Source organism: Lissotriton helveticus, chromosome 11 (assembly GCF_964261635.1).
Source record: "Lissotriton helveticus chromosome 11, aLisHel1.1, whole genome shotgun sequence".
NCBI classification, from domain to species: domain Eukaryota; kingdom Metazoa; phylum Chordata; class Amphibia; order Caudata; family Salamandridae; genus Lissotriton; species Lissotriton helveticus.
This window is the reverse complement of record NC_136072.1, coordinates 76432013-76455135: the sequence shown is the minus strand read 5'-3', so window position 1 is coordinate 76455135 and position 23123 is coordinate 76432013. Positions and strand designations below refer to the sequence as shown.

Sequence of the window (23123 nt, the reverse complement as noted above, 5' to 3'; positions counted from 1 at the left end):
GACAAATGCAAAACAACAGTTAATGGAACAAATGCAGAACAATGTCATACATTCACCCCAGTACAGAGATCTGGGCCTAAATCCATTGTTTTTATGCACTCTACACCACCCCAGCCCAGACATGGCCACATGCAAGCCAGCCTTGACCCTGTGCCTCAAGGGAACAGTCCAGCCGGAACTGCCAAGCATGTCATTCCTGGACAGGAATCAAGCATCCTAGGACCGGTTTCTGGCTATCAGCCGTCATCAGCCAGGATAGCTTGACTCCAGTGGCGTGGAGAGCATGGGACTCACGTCTGAGTATACCCATCCCTCTCGGGGTGACAAATGCAAAAACAACAGTTGATGGACAGAATGCAGAACAGTGTCATACATTCACCCCAGTACAGAGATCTGGGCCTAAATCCATCGTTTTTTTTGCACTCCACACCACCCCGGCCCAGACATGGCCACATGCCAACCAGCCTTGACCCTGTGCCTCAAGGGAACAGTCCAGCCCGAAATGCCAAGCCATGTCTTTCCTGGACAGGAATCAAGCATCCTAGGATCGGTTTCGGGCTATCAGCCGTCATCAGCCAGGATAGCTTGACTCCAGTGGCGTGGAGAGCATGGAACTCACGTCTGAGCATACCCATCCCACCCGGGTTGACAAATGCAAAAGCAACAGTTGATGGACAGAATGCAGAACAATGTCATACATTCACCCCAGTACAGAAATCTGGGCTTAAATCCATTTTTTTTGCACTCCATACCACCCCGGCCCAGACATGGCCACATGCAAACCAGTCTTGACCCTGTGCCTCAAGGGAACAGTCCAGCTGAACTGCCAAGCCATGTCTTTCCTGGACAGGAATCAAGCATCCTAGGACCGTTTTCTGTTTAGCAGTGCTGGGGAGGGGCAGCGGCATGGTGGCCTGCTCCTACACTGCCAAATTCGTGATCTTGCCCAAAGTATTTTGCCATTAGTCAGCATATCGCTTCATCTTTTAAAATGAAAAAAGACACTTAAAAAAGCTCTGACCTTCTCAAGCTCCAGCCTTCTTGTTAAAATTTAAATTTCTGTTTTTCTATATATCTTTGTGATTGTAACAAAATATTTCTACATTTGTGTATGTGTTTCCTCTGTACTTATTTTTGTATTTTAGTGCATTGTTTTGAAATTTACATAATGGAAATTGCTTAAGTCGTTCTCCTTGGATTCAAGGTATTATTCAGTGGGTACCCACAGATTCCCTTACAAATTCAGTGGGAGTCCACAGATGTCAAAAGGTTAAGAACCACTACCTTAACATATACTGGTATGCCACATGACCTAATTTCAATATTGGTTTTGTATTAACACAGAAGTTCTAATATGCCTGCAATGTTTCTTATAGTCTGAAGCCGAGAAGCCATTTTAATCAGTGTTTAAAAATTGCATATTTACATCAATGTGTAGTAAGAGTAACTTTGTTATGAGGATTTCTACCACGAATCGTGAATTATGCACTTGTGCATATATTAGTATCTAGTCTTAAAGGATTATTCAAATTCTTTCTTGCAAGAAGATCCTTCCATCTGCTCATAACATAGCTGTGCACAAAGTAACAGTTTTAATTACCTGGTCATGATTCCATTGACTTGTATTAAGGAAAAACATTTTAAAACTGTATGTAAAACATATGGGGCCTATTTATGAAAATGTCACGCAGGGCAGCAAGTCACCTTGCTGGTCTGCGTGATGGGGAAAGGGCAGGAATGCATTGTAATTAAGTCAATATGGTTAATTCCTGCCTTTTCCCCTGTACTGGTACCCTTTTGGCAGCCTAGCGCCAATGCGGGCACCCTTGCACAATGTTGCAAGGGTGCCTCCATTGCATGCAGGATTGTTTTTGTGCAGGAAGAGACAATTTCTTACACACAAACAATCATGAGAGGTACATTCATCTCTCTATGTGAGCTGCACACAGAAAAAGGAAGTAACATGGAGAAATAAATATATTTGTCCTTGTTATGCCTCTCCTGGGAAGGAGTATCTTTTTAGTGCATTCCATGGTTTACCTGGAAATGTGTCCAATAACATGGGGTTTGCATGGGAACACCTATGCAATGCCCATGGAATGCTTCCAATGCGCAGAGTAAGGGAATGCAGAAAGTTTTGGTACATTATTTTACTCCAGATTTAAGGAGCCACTGAGGGCCATGCTAAGTGGCCTTGCCTGGCTTCATAAATCTCACTTAAGATTTGCGTTGTGCATGCACCATGTTGTGAGGTGCAAACATGATGCAAACAGGCATTATATCTCAAACTGGAGTTTTGGAAGAAGCTCTGGTCCAATAAAATGACAATTGTTTTTCATTATTTTGCTTCATACTGGCTATTTATATATTACATGCATGTTAGATTTTTAGGCTTCCCCAGGAGTAGCATTTTATTTTTCAGAATCCATTTCCCACAGACCCAGATATACATACTTTGTTCTCAGACGTGAGGAAATTAGCCATTGCCAAAGCAGACATGCTCAGTAAGTTACAATAACTGAGACATATCTTATAGCATCAGTGGCCAAGTCTCAAACAGGGCCACCTTTGCATGAGATGCACAAACATTTGCAAAACATGTGATAAATGTATCTGCAAAATGAGAGCCCAGTATACGTCAGTGTAATCGGCACATGATTAATACCATGACAGTGATACATAAATGAATTAAGTTCCAGGTTGGTCACCCCACAAGAAAATACAACCCACCCCAACAGGCACTGAAATTACGTAGTAGCATGTACATGTATTTATGAATTCCTGTAAAATACTCCTTAGAATGGTTTCATAGAAGGAGATATTACATAAGATGCTCCAGACATGTTCTTGATATTAAGTTGTTCAACTATTGTGTTTTTGCCCATTTCTTTGTTGATTGTTGATTACATACAATATTAACGTAGCCCCTTGTTACCAACTGTGCAGCAGACTGTTCAATATATGTAAGGAAAAGGGCCTAATTACAGTTTTGGCAGTCCATTGGATCACCAAACTCGTGGTGGAGGTGTAGTGGCAGTTGGGAACCGCTGCACCAGTGGCCCGACCGTCATATTGCTAATAACTGCAGTCTGACCGTGAGAGGAACAACGCAACTGCCGGGGATCCTCGATCCCCGGCGGGATGGTCTGAGGCTGCAATATGCTTGGTGGTGCCGCTGGAGCACTGCGAAGCATATTTAGAGTTTTCTCAATGCGACCTTACCCACGGCGATGAGCCTGCCATGGAAAGGGTGGTGTGAGGAAACAAAGTGGGTCCTACAGGGCCCCCTAGTGCTTCAAGGACTGGGGATGCCTGCGGGGTGGCACTTGGTGTGCCCCCCTGGGTGCATGTACCCCAAGTTACTGCACTGCATGGACTTCACAGTCTATGCTGTGTAGGAACTTGCTTTGGCGCTTCCATTGCAGTGCCTTTTTATGAAAGGCATCACCGAGGCAACACCAAAGGACCGCCTGCCAGACCACGAGGAAACTCATAATCTGGATGTCACCCAGCGGTCCTGTTTGCCAGTGTGGGAGCAGTTTGGCGGTTTCGTAGTCCACTCCACACCGCCAAACTCATAATCAGACCCAAATAAAGAGATACTGAGAAAAATGTAGGGATTAAAGGAGAGGCATATGAATCCAAACATACACCCACAAAAGAGTAGGATCATGGTTATTCACAAACTGCACTTCTGCTGTCCTAAAAGTCACCAAACAGGAGTACATTTCCAACTCACCTGTGGAGTGTCTACCACCACACATAGCCCCTCATAGATACTCTCCAACATACTGCCATAGAAAATAAGTCAGGAACTTAATTTATTTCCCATAGGAGATAAAGTTAAAATAATTGCATTAAACCAGAAAAACCACTGACATTCACCAGATATATTTCAGCACGCTAACTATAACTTGTGCCACTATCTTGCATTGCTTATTATTTCAGATATTACATCACTCATGACATGTTCAATGGCCTCATTCATGACATCCCTGAAGACATCTTCAAATTAATGTGACAGTTTGATATATACTTATCATACATGAATGCATTCAGCAAGTTATACGTATACTAATCTTCTTTAGCCTCTGTACTGCTAATGTTTGTAGGTTTTTGCAACATGCTTGGTCTTACAATAGATCTTGAGTGTTTGAATGGAGAGAGCTCCCCATTAAAGGTTGTGCACAGGGCGAAGGCCATGCATAGGCGTGAATTGCCGACCCTTGTCTCGAGAGTTCAGCTACACATAAAAGGATTGCTACAGGGTGAAGGATGTGCATAGAAGATGAGTGGCCTCCTAAGGGGGTTTGAGGGCCTGCAGGGAGTGGGATCTGCATGAGAAGTTGTCATAGGAGTGAAGATCATGCACATCTGGTGGTCTTAAGTACAGAAATATCTGCATTTTATATAACTAAATATATATTTCATTTGTTTAAAGCACTACATTCCTAATCTTCAGGTCACCTTGTTCACAGAAATGTATAGGCAACTAATATATTGAAAAGAGAAGCTTTACTTTTCCTCTTAGGGTTTTTGAGAACAATATGTTGATTTAATATAAAATCTGTCTGAAACATAGCTCTGCAACTATTACTATATATGCAAGGCTTTACCATGTTGTTCTGAAGTTTTGTTTGTATTAAAAATAATGTACTAGTTGTAATGCGAACTATTTAACTTTTACCACAGTGAATTACACTTGTCTTCAGGCCAATGCTATTACAATTATGTGCACACATTCAGGTAATTTATGTGTAAGAGATTGGAATAAATATTAGTTAAGAAGAGGGAGAACCACCTCACATAAAAATCATAATCTTTGTCAGGGTGAACCAAAGAGAGAAGCATTGAGAAGAGAAGCTTTAAATTTATTTTAACAATCCTCTGATTTAATGTAAAACCAATCTGAAATGTCTTGCTGCAACTGTGTTTACCTTGTTTTTCTGACGTTTTTTGTGTATTAAAAAGACCTACTAGTTGACACTATTTAACCAGTATCACAGTGAATAATACTTGAATTCAGGGCAACACTATTGCTAGTTATGCACACATGTTCCGGTCAATTATGTGTAGGATATTTGAGTATTAGCTGAGAGGAATAAGAATAACCTCAAATAATAATTACAGTCCGTGTCAGGGTGAACCAAAAATTCACTAACTAAACTTATTATTAACCCTGTGGTAATTTGGCACAAAACAGGCAGGCTTAACATTGGGTCATCAAACAAGGCTCTTATAACATTGCAGTCTTCCAGCTTTATTGGAGCAATGGAATAAGTGAAACCCTGATAGTTCACTACAACACACTGCCTGAGTAGTGGTCCATCATAACCTTGCGCACACTACCACATCTTAGTTTTTAACCTTACCAAAGGGTCTCTTAATACAAATGTATCTCCTTTAGGTAATTTTAAGATCACACTCTCAACTTTGCACATCATACCCCACACACCAGCATGCACCGTCATGGCTGATACAAGAAAAGATATCCGACAAAGATCCCTCCTGCGTGGCCCATGGGGTATTGCATTGCTGACCCCACGAGGAGCAAAACGCCCGATGATAAAACATGACACCCACAAGTGTGTGAGAGGCCAACACTTCTAAATAAGGAAGATCCCCTTGAACCATATATTCCATCTACAGCTTTTGTTTAATGTTTTCTATAACATCTTCACATAGGAACAAGTACCCACACTGATTAGACATAAGGAGAAGAATATTCAGACAGTAAGAGCACACACCATCCCTTCCCTTCCCTGCCCTTCCCAGACCCTCGCCCCACGTACTCCCCAAAAGCAGGACAGCAGGATTTCTTCCTCTTATACTGCTTAGTGGATCTCTGTCCTGTTTGCAGAGGAGGTATGAAGCCATGCCGGCCATGCCGAGCACCCACCAGAATGAAGACATGGAACAGAAACAAGCCACCTCCGTCTGCACACACCGACTATGGCATTTCTCCAGAGATCATGCCTGTCCTGTCATTTATGCAGGCCAGGGAAAAAATATAGAGCTCCATCGCCCTCGTAAAGGAACTGCCAATCTATATGGTTACCCCTCGCCTGCTTCCATAGGCGTCTTAAGACTCCCTTCACTAGGCTGTGCACACAGCCGTCATTTGCCTCTGCTCCCTGTTGTGCACTTCTGTGCACCCTTTGGCTAGAGATGTGCAATGTACATTTATACAGACTGTTAATTGGTAGGCTGATTCAATTAAAGCAGCTGGTTTGTAGTGAAATGCGGGTGAGGCTGCCAGATCCTGTATTTTAATATTTAATACACTTCACTTAATTGCTCTTGGTATGTTGCACTCCATGTATGGTAGAAGTATGTAAACTAAGGGGACATTGATGTTTTGGTATTTCCATGGATTGTATAGATTTGTGTGAATGGTGAAGGGCATGATTTAAGTGGGTTGTCCATTATATACATGCTGTTCTGGGTGCGTTTTAGTAGTTTGTTGTCAGTGCAATATATTATTATTGCTTTCTCATTGTTACCATTGACGTATAAAAAGACACTATAATCTGTGTGTGTTAAAGTTAGTTTTTTTGGGATATTTTTAATATTGAATCTTTTTGAAGCAACATACATTTATCTGTTATGTTTTCTTGTTCTGGTTAGGAGTTTTCTGAAGCTGGGAATTGCAGGAAGCTAGCCTGCAGTATATTCAGGAACATAGGAGATTATATTTTTTTAATTGTGCCAGTAGGGAGCTGCTACTAGCTTCCCTGAGTTCTTCCAGGACATTTATCACTTCTATTTCTTTTATGTTAGAGTCATGATTATTCTCTGCAACATTTTCTACCATTTCACTTTTTAATAGTTGCCCTCCTGTAATGTGCATCAGAATACGTTTTTCTGCATTTTCAGTGTGTTCTGTCACTGCTCGTACTTCCTTTGCTGTACATGTAACCCATATGGTTTAGCAATAATTTTCCTTTCTGAGATTTTGTGTATGTGGTTCTGCTAGACATTTTAGCAGTAGGTTATACAATATCTGAGGGCCTGATTACGAGTCTAGCAGTCTTGCAACCGCCAAACTTGCGCAGGTGGTCCACCGTCTGCCATATTACGACTGTTAAAGTCATATTGGCGGTGGACGGTGGTGCAGCTGTGCCACAATGCTATATGCTGAGTGGGGACTGGCGCAGTGCCACTCAGCATATTATGAGTTCATCCACCGCCCGCATTTCATGGCGAAAGCCACACCATTAAAAGGCTGGTAGTGGAGGAACAAAGGGGGCCGTACAGGGTCCCTATGGCCCCCCCATCATGGGGATTCATTCAGGGGGGCACAACACATACCCCCCTATTTGTATTCCCACAAAAGTTTCAGCACGGCATGGACATCCATGTCCATGCCATGCCGGAACTTTTTTGCTGTTTCCATTGCAGTGCCTGTTTTCCAGGCACCACCGTGGGAAAGGCAAAGGAACGCCAACTGTATCACGAGTTGAACTCATGTAGCACAAGTTTAACTCGTGATATGGACGGTATTCCTTGTGCAGGTTTAGCGCAACGGAGCCTGCGTTGAGCTGGTGCAGTTGCACCAAACTCGTAAACAGGCCCTTCGTATTAATAACTTAATAATAACTGCATTTTTACTAGTTATTTATTTAAGCATTAGTACAGCATTCTGAACATTTATACTTATGAATCATGTTTGGTTAGGGTGTTGAAACATCACTTTAATTATTCATTGATTTTATTGTTGTTGGTACAGGTGTTTCTTTTGCACAGAAAATTGTAGAATTATTTTATATGGTAAATAATTAGTTTAGTTTTATTGTTCATTGTTTATGCTGCTGTTAAAGTTTTTAATTTTTTAGGTTGTTATATTTCTGATATTTCAATTTATGTTAAAAATATTTTTGGGTTTATTGTTTATTTTAATGATTACAATAATTAAATATATATTATGTGATTAACTTTTGTTGTATTCTCTTTTTTAAAAAATCTTTACATTTTTTTACATTTTTATTTATTTACAGTTGCTTAGGTGGTTAGTTTTCTTTCTTTATTATTAGAATGAAAACACATTTTAGTTACAGATATTTTAGTTCTCAATATCTTAGTTATGTTTAGTATGTTTTACTATTGTGGTGATATTTACTTTTTCCATATTTCTGTTTACGACATTTCCTATTTTAGGTATTATTTATGGCAATATTTTTGTAGTCTAAACTATTATTTCTTTCTAAGTATAGGATGGCGATATTAAAGTAGACACTATTTTTTCCCAAAGTTGGTGGAGTTCTATATTGTTTCCCTCGATATTCTGCTATACAACCAATCACAGGATCACAAACCACAAAGGCACCCACCCTCCCAGCACGATGAAAGCATCAGCATAAAGGACAGTCAGGAGAAAATAATTTCCTAGGACAGATGATCATAGCATCCATTGAAAGGAAAATAGTAGGAGTGCTAATCCACAGGACTCAGGGCATGTGCATGTAAGTGGATGAATGGATGAATTAATGAGTGAATGAATGAATGATAATAATTTGGGAGAGTATAAAAGCAACCTCAGACCAGGTATCCTGGCACAGACCAAGAATACAGCAGAACAATACAGAAAAAGAGAGCCATTAAAATGTCAGGTCTTATGGGCTTTGATGGTGATTATGTGTATTTCAGTGTATAAGCAGAAGAGAATTCCATTGTTTAGGTGCCAGGTTGCAAATTAGTGTCACTGAAAATGTACTAATTGATTCTGAAAAATAGTCAAAGATTAGCTGACGAAAGCCAAAGATTGCACATGAAATGTTGTGCCTCAGATGGCCAACAGAAATGGGGGTCAAATTTTTATCCACGATTTCTGACAGACACAAAAGACCTTAAAGGCAATTGTTGTTTGGCGTGTTAGCCAGTGATGCAACAACAAATGTTGAGATGTTGTTTCTCAGTGTGGGATCGCTAAAACCAAAGAGAGAGCTATGTTTATTATTTGGAGTTAATCAATCACGTACTAGGGGAGACAAAAATATATTTCATTACAATATTCTAGTCTGGATAAAGTCAGAACCAAGACTATTGGCTGTCGACTTGGAAAAGGTAAATTGGGAAAACAATTTCCAAGGGTCCTGAGAAGAAAAAGGCAGGTGGAAGTAAGTTTGAATATCTGCCCTTTTGTTGAAAATTGGCAATCAAAAGTAATGAGTAAAAATGCATGCCTTTGTAAACAGAACAAGGACTGAGCCCATGCCAGTAGGCTTGAATGCATTAGTCCAGGAAGATGTCTTGCAGGCAAATACTTCTGCTTTATCAGAGTTTAGCTTGAGCTGATTTTGTGACACCCAGATGAAAAGTCTTAAAGCCATAATTGAACTCACTAATGGACAACTGGGTATCATCAGCATTACAATAAAAACCTTCTCCATGACATCTGAGGACCTCAAGGAAGATAGTGATGCTAATGACATTTTAAAAATAGTTGGATTCAAATCAGAGCCTTGTGGGGTACCATGTGCAACAGCATGAAAAGATGACTGATAAGGCAAAGCTATGGCCAGTTCACAACCATCTGAAATAAAAGAACAAAATTGGTCCGTGTTTCAATTTGGCATAAAGTAAATTTTAATTAAATTACTGTGTGTTGTGTGGAAAGATACAACACTGGCATGAATATCTAGCACAGCAATATCCATATAAGCAGCAAAGGCCTTATGTTAGGGTGCATTCAATACCACTGGAAAAATATATACATTACGAAAATACCACACAAGAAGAAACAAGCGCCACAGATAACTGAGATCAATTGAATTACATTTAATTTTCAATGAGACAAAATTTCAATTAGATTGACTGACAGTAGGTTGCCACAGGAAAGGGAGAGAGAGTTGGGATAGTGGTGGTGATGGGTAGTGATAGTAAAGAGTCATAGAAGTGAGGAAAAACAATTTGATTTGTTGAGTAAACACTGGTAAACAGACCAGTTTAGATGACCTGTCCGTTACACAAAACATGGTATATATTTGGTTCTGTTGTTCATGAGTCTGTGTAAATGCACTTCCGAAATATGTCAAGAGGGAACCAGGTACAGGTCTTGGATGTTGGAGAGCGTTGATGTTTCGACTCGGCTAACGCAATGAGGGTAAATTGAGCCTCAGCTGCGAGTCTTCATCAGGACAGAATTGGCAACCTAGGGGAGGAGAATGTAGGTTAACTATAGAATGCGCTGTGTGTGGAATCAAGGTGGAAAGTCACCGGTAAGGCAAGGCAACTGACCTCATCCTGGTGCCAGACCTGGCTACTCAGGAAAGTACGAAGAATCAGTAGGTATACTGGAAGTGGGCCAAATTCGCCAAAGTAGTTAAAATCCGCGGTTGGTCAGGATTACATTGTCCATCAGCTTGGTATGTAGAGTGAAAAATCACTTCCTAATGGGAAAAGAACAGTTGGCAGTGTACTATCCTAAAAGGCATGTGGAATAAGCACTGTGTGGTTCACACAATGAGACAGAAGGAGAAAGACTTATGCAAGGGTGTCACGAGTATGTACAGATCATGCCCTGATGGGAGGAAAGTGACCGCATCGATGGCTCACTGTCTCACAACCTGGGCTCATACTACTTGCTGCCTAATACAAGAATGTGGAGACTCACACAATGCCACACAAGGAGAATCACTTGAGCAAGGTATCACAATTCTTTACAGATCAAATCCTGATTAAAGATGAATAACCGCATCGATGGAGCACCGTCTAACAAACTGGGCACATTCTACCTGCTGGCTAGTACACGAAAGCTCGAACTAGCTGGTGCCAAGGTAATGCTAAACGTCTAACCACCTAAACCACCAAGGGGCCATGTCACGTAATACAGTAACGCTTCCTCAAAGTGATTGCTATGTACCTTAAAACCGACTTAAATGTATGAATACAATTAAAACATTCACAACTGGATACTGGTTCCATGCTCATGAGAACAATGCCGGACCCCCTGTGGTAGATCCTGTACTAAATCATAAGGATGTGCGCTTATATACAGTGAGAAAAGGGGCAGCATATTGCCTGAATTCAATGCCGGACCCCCATGGTTGATTATCTACTAAGTAATTCAGATGTGCGCTTATATACAGTGAAAAACCATAATGCCTGAAACATAGGGAAGGCAACCGTGCTCCTATGTACAATGTCGGTAGATATGCGAGTGTGAACATCCAAGCAGTCCATAAAAATAGCATAGTCAAGATCAAGACCAATCACACAGGAGAGCAAAGGTTCACATCCTACAAGACTAACGTGAAATACCTGTTCGAAGTTAGAGCCTCATGTGCTCCGATGCTGCTCGATAGACCGCCGGGCAGAGAATGAAGGTCTGCGCCGTGCCAGTAGAAATACTGTTTTAACCAAGCTGTAGTCACGTACACGTCGGGTGCGCGGCGGCGTGCATTCACATAATGGCAAGATGCTTGACGTGTTGCCAGTGAGTGCCTGAAGGGAGGCCCAGCAAGGTGCCTGAAAGGATTAGGCAGAAGAAGGCCCTACCGCTCAAAAGAGCATGATAGAATGACACTCCAGGTAGTGTGTCAACAGTAAAGAGGGTTAGGTTCCACTCTGAGGTGTGTGTATAGGCCATTATTCTAGAACACGTAAAAAAGAGACAAACATTTAAAAACCTGCCTATATACATCCTCCTACATATAAAGTGATATATACAATTGCTCATAATATGTACATGCATTCTGCCTATTTACATTCTAATGGGATAACCGCAGTTTGTAGATGAAGGACCTAATTCATCTCTATTCTAATCTATATACACATCTGACATTCATGGTGGTATCAACCAATATGCAAAGTCGCAGCCTGTCATGCTATCTCCTCATATTCGTTCAATCCTTTGCGTATCGTGTCAAATGTGTGGATACATTTGCATTCACGATAACTAAGATTGTGGGAAAGACAGCCTCCTCTGGGGTTGTTGTGTACTCTTTCAATGACCCACCATCTAATGCTTTCTGCAGTGTGTCCAAATAGGGTGAAATGCTCCACTAAAGGTGCCCCTTGTGCCCCACATCTTATTTTGCTACAATGTTGTAGGATGCGACATTTTATTTTTTGTGTTGTCTGACCTATGTATAGGAATCAACATGGGCACTGGATGGAGTAAATCACTCCTGATGAGTTACAATTGGTGTGTTCTTTCATGGTGTAAACATAGTCATTGTGTTGGAATTCTTTTATTTCTTTGGTCATAGGGCAGGCTTTACAATTGCCACATTTGAAATGGTCCTTGATGGGGGGAATGTTCCATAGGTGGGATTGGGTACTAGGTTCCATTGAAGGAAGTAGTGATTTCACAAGTGCATTGCGAAGACTTTTGCCTTTGCGAAAAGCCTGTAAGGGTGGTTCCTTAACATTCAGATCTTCTCCCAGAAGGTGCCAATGTCTGTTGATGGTTTTTTTCATCTGATTACTCTTTGGACAAAATGTGGTAACGCACTATTACCAGACCAAAGGTGTGGCCATGGGGGCAAGTTTTGCCCCTAACCTAGCCATCATTTACATCTGAATTACTTAGTAGATAATCAACCATGGGGGTCCGGCATTGAATTCAGGCAATATGCTGCCCCTTTTCTCGCTGTATATAAGCGCACATCCTTATGGTTTAGTACAGGATCTACCACTGGGGGTCCGGCATTGTTCTCATGAGCACGGAACCAGTATCCAGTTGTGAATGTTTTAATGGTATTCATACATTTAAGTCGGTTTTAAGGTACATAGCAATCACTTTGAGGAAGCGTTACTGTATAACGTGACATGGCCCCTTGGTGGTTTAGGTGGTTAGACGTTTAGCATTACCTTGGCACCAGCTAGTTAGAGCTTTCGTGTACTAGCCAGCAGGTAGAATGTGCCCAGTTTGTGAGACGGTGCTCCATCGATGCGGTTATTCATCTTTAGTCAGGATTTGATCTGTAAAGAATTGTGATACTTTGCTCAAGTGATTCTCCTTGTGTGGCATTGTGTGAGTCTCCACATTCTTATATTAGGCAGCAAGTAGTATGAGCCCAGGTTGTGAGACAGTGCGCTATCGATGCGGTCATTTTCCTCCCATCAGGGCGTGATCTGTACATACTCGTGACACCCTTGCATAAGCCTTTCTCCTTCTGTCTCATTGTGTGAGCCACACAGTGCTTATTCCACATGCCTTCTAGGATAGTACACTTTCAACTGTTCTTTTCCCATTAGGAAGTGATTTTTCACTCTACATTCCAAGCTGATGGACAATGTAATCCCGACCAACCGCGGATTTTAACTACTTTGGCGAATTTGGCCCACGTCCAGTATACCTACTGATTCTTTGTACTTTCCTGAGTAGCCAGGTCTGGCACCAGGATGAGGTCAGTTGCCTTGCCTTACCGGTGACTTTCCACCTTGATTCCACACACAGCGCCTTCTATAGTTAACCTTCATTCTCCTCCCCTAGGTTGCCAATTCTGTCCTGATGAAGACTCGCAGCTGAGGCTCAATTTACCCTCATTGCGTTAACTGAGTCGAAACGGCAGACCCTGATGCAGAGTTCTGGCCAGGGACCAGGGTTCGATTCCTGCCTCGGCGGGATCTCGGGCTCAATTTCCTCGGACCTGTTAATTCTCGCCTCGGTGCCTATTCTAATCACGGGCCCCACGCTGCAACTCTGGGCAATAGCTTGCTTAGCCTCCACACCGGCCCCAACAGCGCTAAGGATGCCTGGTTTCACCCTGGGGGTGCCCAGGAGTGGACACTTCACAGGGAAAGCCAGGAGGGGTTCCACAGCGGTATGAGTATCAGCGCCAGGAAACCGCATAGGCGACACCGCAAGGTGACCGTCTGGTGACAGTGCGCTCTATAAGTACCATGACATTAACATTACGTCGACGCTCTCCAACATCCAAGACCTGTACCTGGTTCCCTAATGACATATTTCGGAAGTGCATTTACACAGACTCATGAACAACAGAACCAAATATATACCATGTTTTGTGTAACGGACAGGTCTAATTAAAACTGGTCTGTTTACCAGTATTTACTGAACAAATCAAATTGTTTTTCCTCACTTCTATGACTCTTTACTATCACTACCCATCACCACCACTATCCCAACTCTCTCTCCCTTTCCTGTGGCAACCTACTGTCAGTCAATCTAATTGAAATTTTGTCTCATTGAAAATTAAATGTTATTCAATTGATCTCAGTTATCTGTGGCGCTTGTTTCTTCTTGTGTGGTATTTTCATAATGTATATATTTTTCCAGTGGTAGCAAATACAAGGCATTTACTGCTTATATGGATGTTGCTGTTCTAGATATTCATGCCAATGTTGTATCTTTCTACACAACACACAGTAATTTAATTTACTTTATGCCAAATTGAATCACGGACCAATTTTGTATTCCCGCATTGCACCCAGGTCCATTGACTTGTTTGGTTACCCCATTTCTGATAATGAAATGAAAGAACATCAGACTCCTTGTAAAGATTCACTAACCTTGCAATATAGGTGAAACAGGAGGCATGGTAGTTTCCACACTTCTCCAAATCTTTAACCATTCTCACTCTACCATCATGGTGAATAGGCATCAGCCCAGGAAAGGGGACAAGAGAGATAGAGAAACAGAGGCACTGGATATCACTAGACTGCTTTGCTCCATAGTTGGTCTTGATCTACACCGGACATTTTCTATGAAATATTTGGTCTTATCTGAAATCCCTAAATCCTTCTTCAAAAAAGTAACTTACATTTCTTTGCTGGGATTGCATCCTAGCTAATTTCCATTGAAGCTCCACTCTAGGGAGATTGTCAGCCCTGTTCTTCATTCTGAAGGACAGCCCTTACAATGAAGCTTTTCTTGATTTCCTCCACCAGAAATTGTCCCAATACATGCATTTAAAGTTCAGATATGGCACACTTGAAACATGTTCTTTTACATCTCTGTGGAATGCTTATAGGTCTAGTGACCCTATTGACACCTGTCCATTGTGTCACCCACCCTCCAGAGAAAACATAAGCCACATTTTGTTCTTTTGCCCTTCCTATGCCAAGCTAAGAAGTAAATGGATCCATCCATTGCGTAACCGATTAGGCTTCAGGTGACATCACAAGCACTAAGGACATTGAAGGCAAACACATCTATTTCTATTCTGTATACCTCAAGTAAATATTAATTTGCAGTAGGATTCATGCTGAAAGAAAAAGATCTAAAATGTTATGACCTCATGAGTCCCTTTGCTTAGCTACCGTGTTATATATTTATTTATTTATTTTGAAAGTTTTATAAAGCGTGAACAAGATCCTTGCGGAGCGCTGTACTATAAGTAGGTTCTTTATACATCAAATAAATGGAAGTCAAAGCACGTATAAATAACATCTTGAGAAGCAAAGTGGTACGGTACAACACAAAAATGATCTTGTTGCGTAAAGTAAAGGGAAGATTTAATGTCTAGGTTGTGTAGAAGGTCCCTTGTCGTAATAAGGGTTAGTAGCTCTGGTACGATTGGTCTCGATTTTCTATAGACCATACTCAGGTGAATTTGGCCATTAAAATAGCTTTACTTCCTTTTTGAAAGAAGCAGTGGAGTGGTTTAGTCTGGTTTCTGGGGGTAAGGCACCCAGATTCTGGGCCTCCAATTAAGGAGTTGCCAATATAGAGTACAGTATTTTGTCCTGTGGCCAGTATGGCAAAAATGCTACCTGAAAATACGCAAGGTAGTTCTAGTACCTCGCTCCCACTTTTTATATATATAGCTATTCCTTTTAAGAATTGTAATCATTTATAATATGTATGAATACCATTGACTGCACTAGCACTTTAATATGTATATTATTGATTTTAAAGCGGTAATAGTTCCATTTACAAAGTAATTTTTGTTACCTTGTATGTCATGACCTAGGCTATTTGTCCTTATTTATATCGTAACTTGGTGATAGTCTTTTAAATGCTTTTAATATGTATTTTATTGTATCACAATGGAAATGTATTATGGTTGTATGTTTTAAGGAGTGAAATTTCCCAAATAAACAATTACTACTACAGCACCACAAGAATGAATGAATGATTGAATGAAATGACATTTATAGAGCGCGATGGCTACCCTGAGGCCTCCCAGTGCTACGGACGACATGGCAGACTGTCGCAGTGAGAGTTACCTACAGTTCCTAAAAAGCCATGCTTTTAAAAGCTTTCGGAAGGCTAACAGGTAGGGTTCTTTTTGAAGATGAAGTGAAGAGCGTTCCAGAGAATAGCAGCGTTATAGGAAAAGGACCGTCCACCACCATTAGTCTGGGGGTTAAAGAGAGAAAGGCTGCTGTTGAGCAGAGGTCTCTCCTAGGTTGATAGGGGGTGATCAGGGATTGGATGACAGATGGGTCGGTTTTCCAAAAGGCTTTGTGGGCCAAACACATGGCTTTGAACCGAGTCCTTTCCGGATCGGCAACCAATGACGGGCCTCTAGGGCTGACTTGGCAGATTGCCTGCCGGGGATCTGTGGAAGCAGGCAGGCAGGGCAATTCTGGATTATCTGGAGCTTATTGAGGGTGTATTGTGGGGCTCCCAGATATAGGACGTTCCCATAGTCCAGGCGGAAAAGCACAAGGACCTGGACCATGATCCTTCTGGCTTCAAAAGGGAGAAAGGTAAGGATCTTGCTAAGCATCCTAAGCAAGCTGAAACAGGTGGCTGAGAGTTTTGCTGCTTGATGATTGAAGGTGAGTGAGCAATCGAGACAGATGCCAAGGCTCTTGATCTGTTCTTTGGGGACTGGGGCAGGCCCAAGACAGTTGGGCCAGAGCAAATTAGTGTTGAAGGAGGGGAGTTGCCCAGGAGCATAAGCTCTGTTTTGTCCCCTTTGAGTTTGAGGCATGAGAATTCCATCCATCTGGCAACCTCCTCTAGGCAACCGCCTAGGGTGCTAGATGTCCTCCCGGGTTGGTTGAGAGCCACCACAAGCTGCATGTCATCTGCATAGTTGATGATGTCTATGCCAAATGGATGGACAATATCTGCCAGAGGTCTCATATATATATCTATCGAATAGCGTGGGGCTCAGTGAGGAGCCCTGAGGAACCCCACAGCTGATTGGAGACAACATCTCTTTCAAAGGCCTTAAAGGAGCGTCGACTCAGGAAGGACTGTAGCCAGGTTAGTGCAGTGCCGGCCATTCCCAGATTTTTGAGTCTGCGGATCAGGGTGTTATGATTGACAGTGTTGGAAGCGGCACTGAGGTCTAGGAGGATGATCGCTGCAGTATCTCCCTGATCCAGGATCTTCCTTGCCTCCTCTGTTGCTGCGAGGAGGGTGGTTTCGGTCCCAAACTGGGGACGAAAACCGGTCTGGGAGGGAGCTCATCCTGGCTGAGATTGGGTTTCTTTAGCAGGGCTTTGACCATGGCACATTTCCAGGCTGGGGGAACAGTACCAGCTGAGATGGAGGTATTCATGAGATCAAGGATAGCAGGACAGATGATATCCATGGCTAGTGTGAGGATTGGGGGGGAGCAGAGTCTGTGGGAGAGCCAGGTTTAAGTTTAGTGATGACTGGGCTCAACAAGACCAGATTTAGAGGCGGAAATTGCTCTAGTAAGATTTGAGGATGAAGTTGTGTTTCTGGCAGAGGTAGCAAACTGTGATGGTACTGGGTGATCGGAAAAGGTGGTATAGATCTTTTGGATTTTCTGTAGAAAGATTCTGCTAGGTTACTGCAAGGAGCAAGAGCACCGTCAGTTGAGGGCTGTTTCAAGTGTAATTTGGTGAGTGTCTGGGCAATGCGAAAAAATTATTTGGGGGAGTTTGCAGATAAAAGAATCTTGTTTTCATAAAAAACTGTTCTAGCAGCTCCGATTTCACGTTTGTAGGATCTAATGGATTCTCTATATTCCAGTTATCTAACATCTGAGTAGTCCCGTCTCTATCTCCTTTCAAGTCTCCTGCAGGATTGTTTAGCTCTCTTAGCTCAGGGGTGAACCAGGGGGCGATATTCTTCCTGCTGATTTTCTGAGTGGGCTTCAAGGGGAGTACTACATCCAGTGAGTCATGGATCCATAGATTAAAATTATCGATGGCCAGGTTAAGATTAGGTCGCTAGCTTGGTCTAGTGGTTTCTAATATGCGTTTCCATGAATCAGTGGGAAGTTTGGACCAATTCCGTTCCTGTACTGATATCATATTTGGTGGGGGAGAGGGTCCGGGCATTTCTCAGGTTAGCGGGATCAAAAAGTGATTGTCCACAGGATTGGGACTGGAGTTCCTACCTTAACCTTGTTACAGTTGCTAAATAAGGGGTCCAATAGATAACCCTTACAGTGGGTGGGTTTCAGTACTTTCTCATTGAACTGTAGCGCCAGGAGATTTCCAGTCAGTTTATTTACAAGTTTGTCAGTTGGATCATCTAGATGGAGGTTTAAATCCCCTAACACGGTAAAATTGGACGGGGCTAAAGCAAGGTTGGCAATAGTGGTTGGGAGAGCATCAAGGAATTGTTTGGGGGCACCTGGGGGGGCAATAGATCAAGAGGCTAGAGAAGGTGCTAGTCGGGGAGATGTCTATGGAGAAGAGAAGACTTTCGCAGTCTGACAGAGGGTCTTCTATAATACGGCAGTTACATTTTGTGTTTATGACAATAGCTATACCTCCGCCTCTACCACTCTTACAGTCTACCCAATATATCAAGATATATCAAGTAGTCAAGAGGGAGAGTTTGAGAAAGGATTGGGTCAGACTCATTATGTTGCCACATCTCTTACAGAAAAAGGGCATCTGGTTTTAGATCTTGCAGTAAAATAGCGAGTTCTGTAGAGTGCTTTGTGAACGATCTACAGTTTAGAAGGAGCATCCTTAGTGAAGATGGATTGCTGGTGGATTTTTGCACTTTAATAGGATGCCAGAGTGAAAAACTACAGTGGGACAGCAGGACTTGCCAAAACAGACATTCAGAGAATGCCGACATGTGTTGTGAATGTCGGATCTGAGCGCGTGAACTTGTTGGGGGCTGTAGGATGTGATGTTTTCCTGCAAATGGGCAGGGGTTATGGCCCCTAGTCCTGTCTGTGCGTGGACGGGCGCAGAGGGGCTAGCCTTTGGCGAGCCCACGGCACACCCACTGCGCGAGGAGTAAGGCATGCCAGATATATAGTCTGGGGGAGCTAGGGCGCTCACCAACGGCGCCCTTAACAACCCCAGCTGCCTGGAGTTAGGAGTCAGAGATGCCAGCACCCTCCACAGCGATCGGGGAAACCCCGTGGTGGACGAGATGTAGGCGCCAGAGTCCAAAGAGGGGCGAGTGCAAAATGCAATGCGGAGTACAGGTAAAAACAGTGACTCGGTGGCAGTTAATACAATTAAGTGAGGCTCAAACAATTTAAAAGGCAATTTGTTTAAAGGCGCGAGCTAAACTTCAGTGTTTCAGATTCGTAATCAAGCGGAAAGACTCGTTTTTAGCAGGCTAAAACAGTTCAAATGCAATTTTCAAGGCACGAGCAAAATTCAGTGTATCAGCTTTGTAATCAAGTGGAAGACAAGAGCATTTAGGTATCTAAGACAGAGAAGACTTTTAGGACGGCAATGGTGTGAGAATTAAAAGCGAACTCCTGATATTATAGTCGATATACAAGTTGATACACTCTATTTTATACTGTTTTTGTAAATTCAAGCTTAATATTTTTTTATCCGATGTACTATATTTAAAGTAGTTATGTTAACTGTGAACAAAACTTTGAGTTGCAATATGTTGTTTGCTAACTAGAACTACCTTCAAAATTACAATATCTTATTGTGGTTCCAATTACATTCAACACAAAAAGTTAATTGCAGTACCATGAAAAGCATTCATTTATATCACAAAGCTCAGCAAATACGCTTGGAAAACATATCATTAACTATTATCAATATTTTCATGCCATATTTGTCTCAAATCCTTGGCGTTCTCCTGTATACCCTCACCCTGACGCAAGTATGATGCGATGGCATAGTAAATCTGGGCCTCGATGAGCATGCAGCTGAGTTCACTTTGTACCCTACCGACAGGCACGGTGAGGATCTTTGACTCACCTCTGCCACATTCTCAAGCTCTGTCTATTGTGCCCTGTCATGCACACCCACCCATAGCCTGAACTTACTAATTTACCAAGAGGTGACTGTTCACAGTATGAGCTATACAATGTCACGTGGTCCATAAAAAATATCAGAAACACATCTGAAAAAGCACATACTCTTAGGGAATAAAAAGTAAGAACTGCATCCCTGATATGGGTCACCTTAAGGGAAGGGTTTACTGTGGATCTCTGTACTCTGTAAAGAGGCCAATGATTGTATGAGCATGTGGTCTGAACATCTATATGAACCATCAACAGGCACTGTGAGGAGCACTCACTGCTATAATACTTATCTCCAGAGCTCTCGTTTGTGCTCCATCAAGCACACCCACCCATAACCTCAGCTTACCCAGGCACCTAGAGCAGGGGTCTCCAAACCGTTCCTGGACGGCCGGATCCATGCCAGATTTTGTGCATATCCCCATTTAGATACATGTAGTTATTTTAAAAATCTGGCATGGATTCGGCCCTCCAGGACCGGTTTGGAGAACCCTGACCTAGAGGCAACTCAGTTCATAGTTATGCACTATGCAAGAGTCACATGTTGCATGGATATAAACCACCGAAACACATCTGCTAGAAGCATATATTCTTAAGGAATGCAAGATGAAGTAAAACACGAAATGCAAACAGAGCTGATCGCATACCTGGTTTAAGAATTGAGAAACTAATCCAGTTTGCTGTGCTTCTGGTTAACAATCCTAGAAGCAGTCTGTGTGCACCGGTCTGGCTGCTGCTGTGGGACTGCCTTGAGAAGCTCAGTCTCAGACTGGACAGAGTTCTGAGCAGAGCACTGACTGCTGGGACATGCAGCGTCTTGTGAGCACAGTCCTTGGCTAAGCACAGGATCATGGGTTTTCAGGATGTTTATGCCAGTTATATATGCTGTAACCAGCTCGGTCCAGAGGAGCTTTCCTTGGCAAACACAGACACCTCTTCTCTGGACTATGATCACACTGTATGAAGTTTATGCAAATGAGCACTGGTTGCATTCGAGCCACATTGAAACCAAAGAGCCTCGATGCATTGTATTTGTCTGGGATACCATATTCAGAGTCATAGCAAATTGCATTCAGTGCATAATGAGCTTTTTGAAAGATGTGCTCTGCTCAAAAAGGTTGGTAACCGGCCATTGCTTTCAAGTGCAGCAGCTTGCACGTGTTTTGCACTAAAAACATTCTGCTTCCTGAAGGCTTTCCAATATTTTCCGATGTTCACAATTTACAACACAAACATTAATTGCATAAACAAATCTTACCAAAGGTTTAAGGTCTTATGCGCATATATATATTCGAGTGTGCTTACAAAGAGAGACAGCAAACAGTCAATGTTTTGAATAAATTGGTTTAATTCCAGATTGCCTCAAAGGATAGACCATGTAAAATGTTACTCTCTGACATGTAGAGAGAATTCTTTCTCTGTCACTTGCTCGGTTTGAATCTTTGTTGCTGCTTGTCTTCTTGTTTTGGAATACTTCCTTGTATTCACCCCAGAGTCAAGTTCCGGGCAGAATGAATACAAGATAAAGTGAACAATGAAACATTGTTTGAGTACATGGATTATTAGTTGGGGGGCGTTGGCAGACCTCACCAAGTAACCGGGCCGTACTGGGAACCAAAACCGGCCCTGGGAAAGTGCTCCCGCCCCCCGCCCCCCCCAGGGGGGTTGTGGGTGCCGCCAAGCTCTTTGCCAGGGCCGGTTTTCGGACGATTTTGTTACAGGGCCGATTTTGCATGCCCTGTAACAAAAACGGCCCCCAGGGGCCACAAACAGGCGCTCCACCCGTGCGGCGCATCGGGGGATTGCCCGGCCTGCCAAGTCATAATGTCACCACCTTACTTTAATTTAAACTTTAGCTCTGTCCTGGGCAACTGTGGCACAGAAAGAAACACCTGTAAAGCATATATGAGTACCAAAACAGTTGATATATCAAAAACACCACCCAATAAAAATCCCACTACAATGTAATAAAAAAGTATACATTTTAATGAGCAATGAGACACCAAAAAGATAAAAATCAGATAAGGGGATCCGGATATATGATTTTTAGAAGTTTTAGAGTTTTCTAGTGCCAAAAAGCCAAGCTGAGAGCGCTAGACCGGGCTCAAGTCAAATTTTAAGGAAGACCGCGATGGAGCATGGGTCAGCTACAGGTTGCAACGACTCCCTTGTTTAACATTAAGGGGCAGATTTGCAATAACTGGCACAACCCTGCATATCAGCAGGGCTGCGGCCGTTATTGTGCATCACGGCAGACACCTCTTGCGCCACCATGGATGCACTGCATTTACAATGCGGCGCACCATGGGGCAAGAATAGACAGATGCGTGACGCATCAGCTGCCCTAGAGGTGTAGCATTGCTGGAGTTGCGACGCAGCTCCAGCAAGGCTCGGGGTGCCCCTATGCCTAACATGCTGTGTCAATCCTTACGCCTGCTTCAGGTGCGGTGTTTTGACACAGCATGGCCGTAAAAGTGACTGAGTGAAATCTTGTAGATTTCACTCTGCCACTTTTAGGAGGCGTTACTGCGCCGGAACGCCCCCCCCCGACGCCAGAACGCCCACATGTGGCGCAGGGCTTTACAACCTGACGCATCTCCCAGATGCGCCACGTTGTAAATACCCCGCAGCATGGAGCTGGCTTTGCGCCACCGCGGCATCACAAAAGTGACACAACGGCGGCGCAAATGTGCCGTACGGGGCTTGTAAATCTTCCCCCCGGTTGAGCTACTTAGATAATGGTAGGGGCAGGCCTAGGCATGACATCTGCCTTCGGCAGGAGCTGTCCCCTTGAACCTTGTACATTTGGTGGGAATAACCCCCAGGCCAATTTTAAAATAGTAATTTAGAATCCAACTTTACCATCAAGTTGGGCTTTTAAAATATTAAAAAGGAAAGTTTAGTCCTGGCAAAATGTGTACTTTGCCAGGTGGAATTAGCAGTTTTTAAAACTTCAATGCTAGGCTGCAAAAAGTGACAAAACCTCACTGAGGAGATTGAAAAGGCTGAAACCGTTCAGGGGCCACTTCTGTTTCTCTTTAGATGGGA

General features: G+C 42.7%; 1 protein-coding gene across 1 annotated transcript in view; it reads right to left on the bottom strand.

Moving 5' to 3' along the window:
* Window positions 1-20852, bottom strand: part of LOC144792851 (dehydrogenase/reductase SDR family member 4-like) — a 161948-nt gene extending 141096 nt beyond the window's left edge. The window contains exon 1 of the mRNA XM_078668048.1: window positions 20723-20852. The gene's annotated coding sequence lies outside the window, so the exon portion shown is untranslated. The remainder of the gene's footprint in view (window positions 1-20722) is intronic.
* Window positions 20853-23123: the final 2271 nt, after the last annotated feature.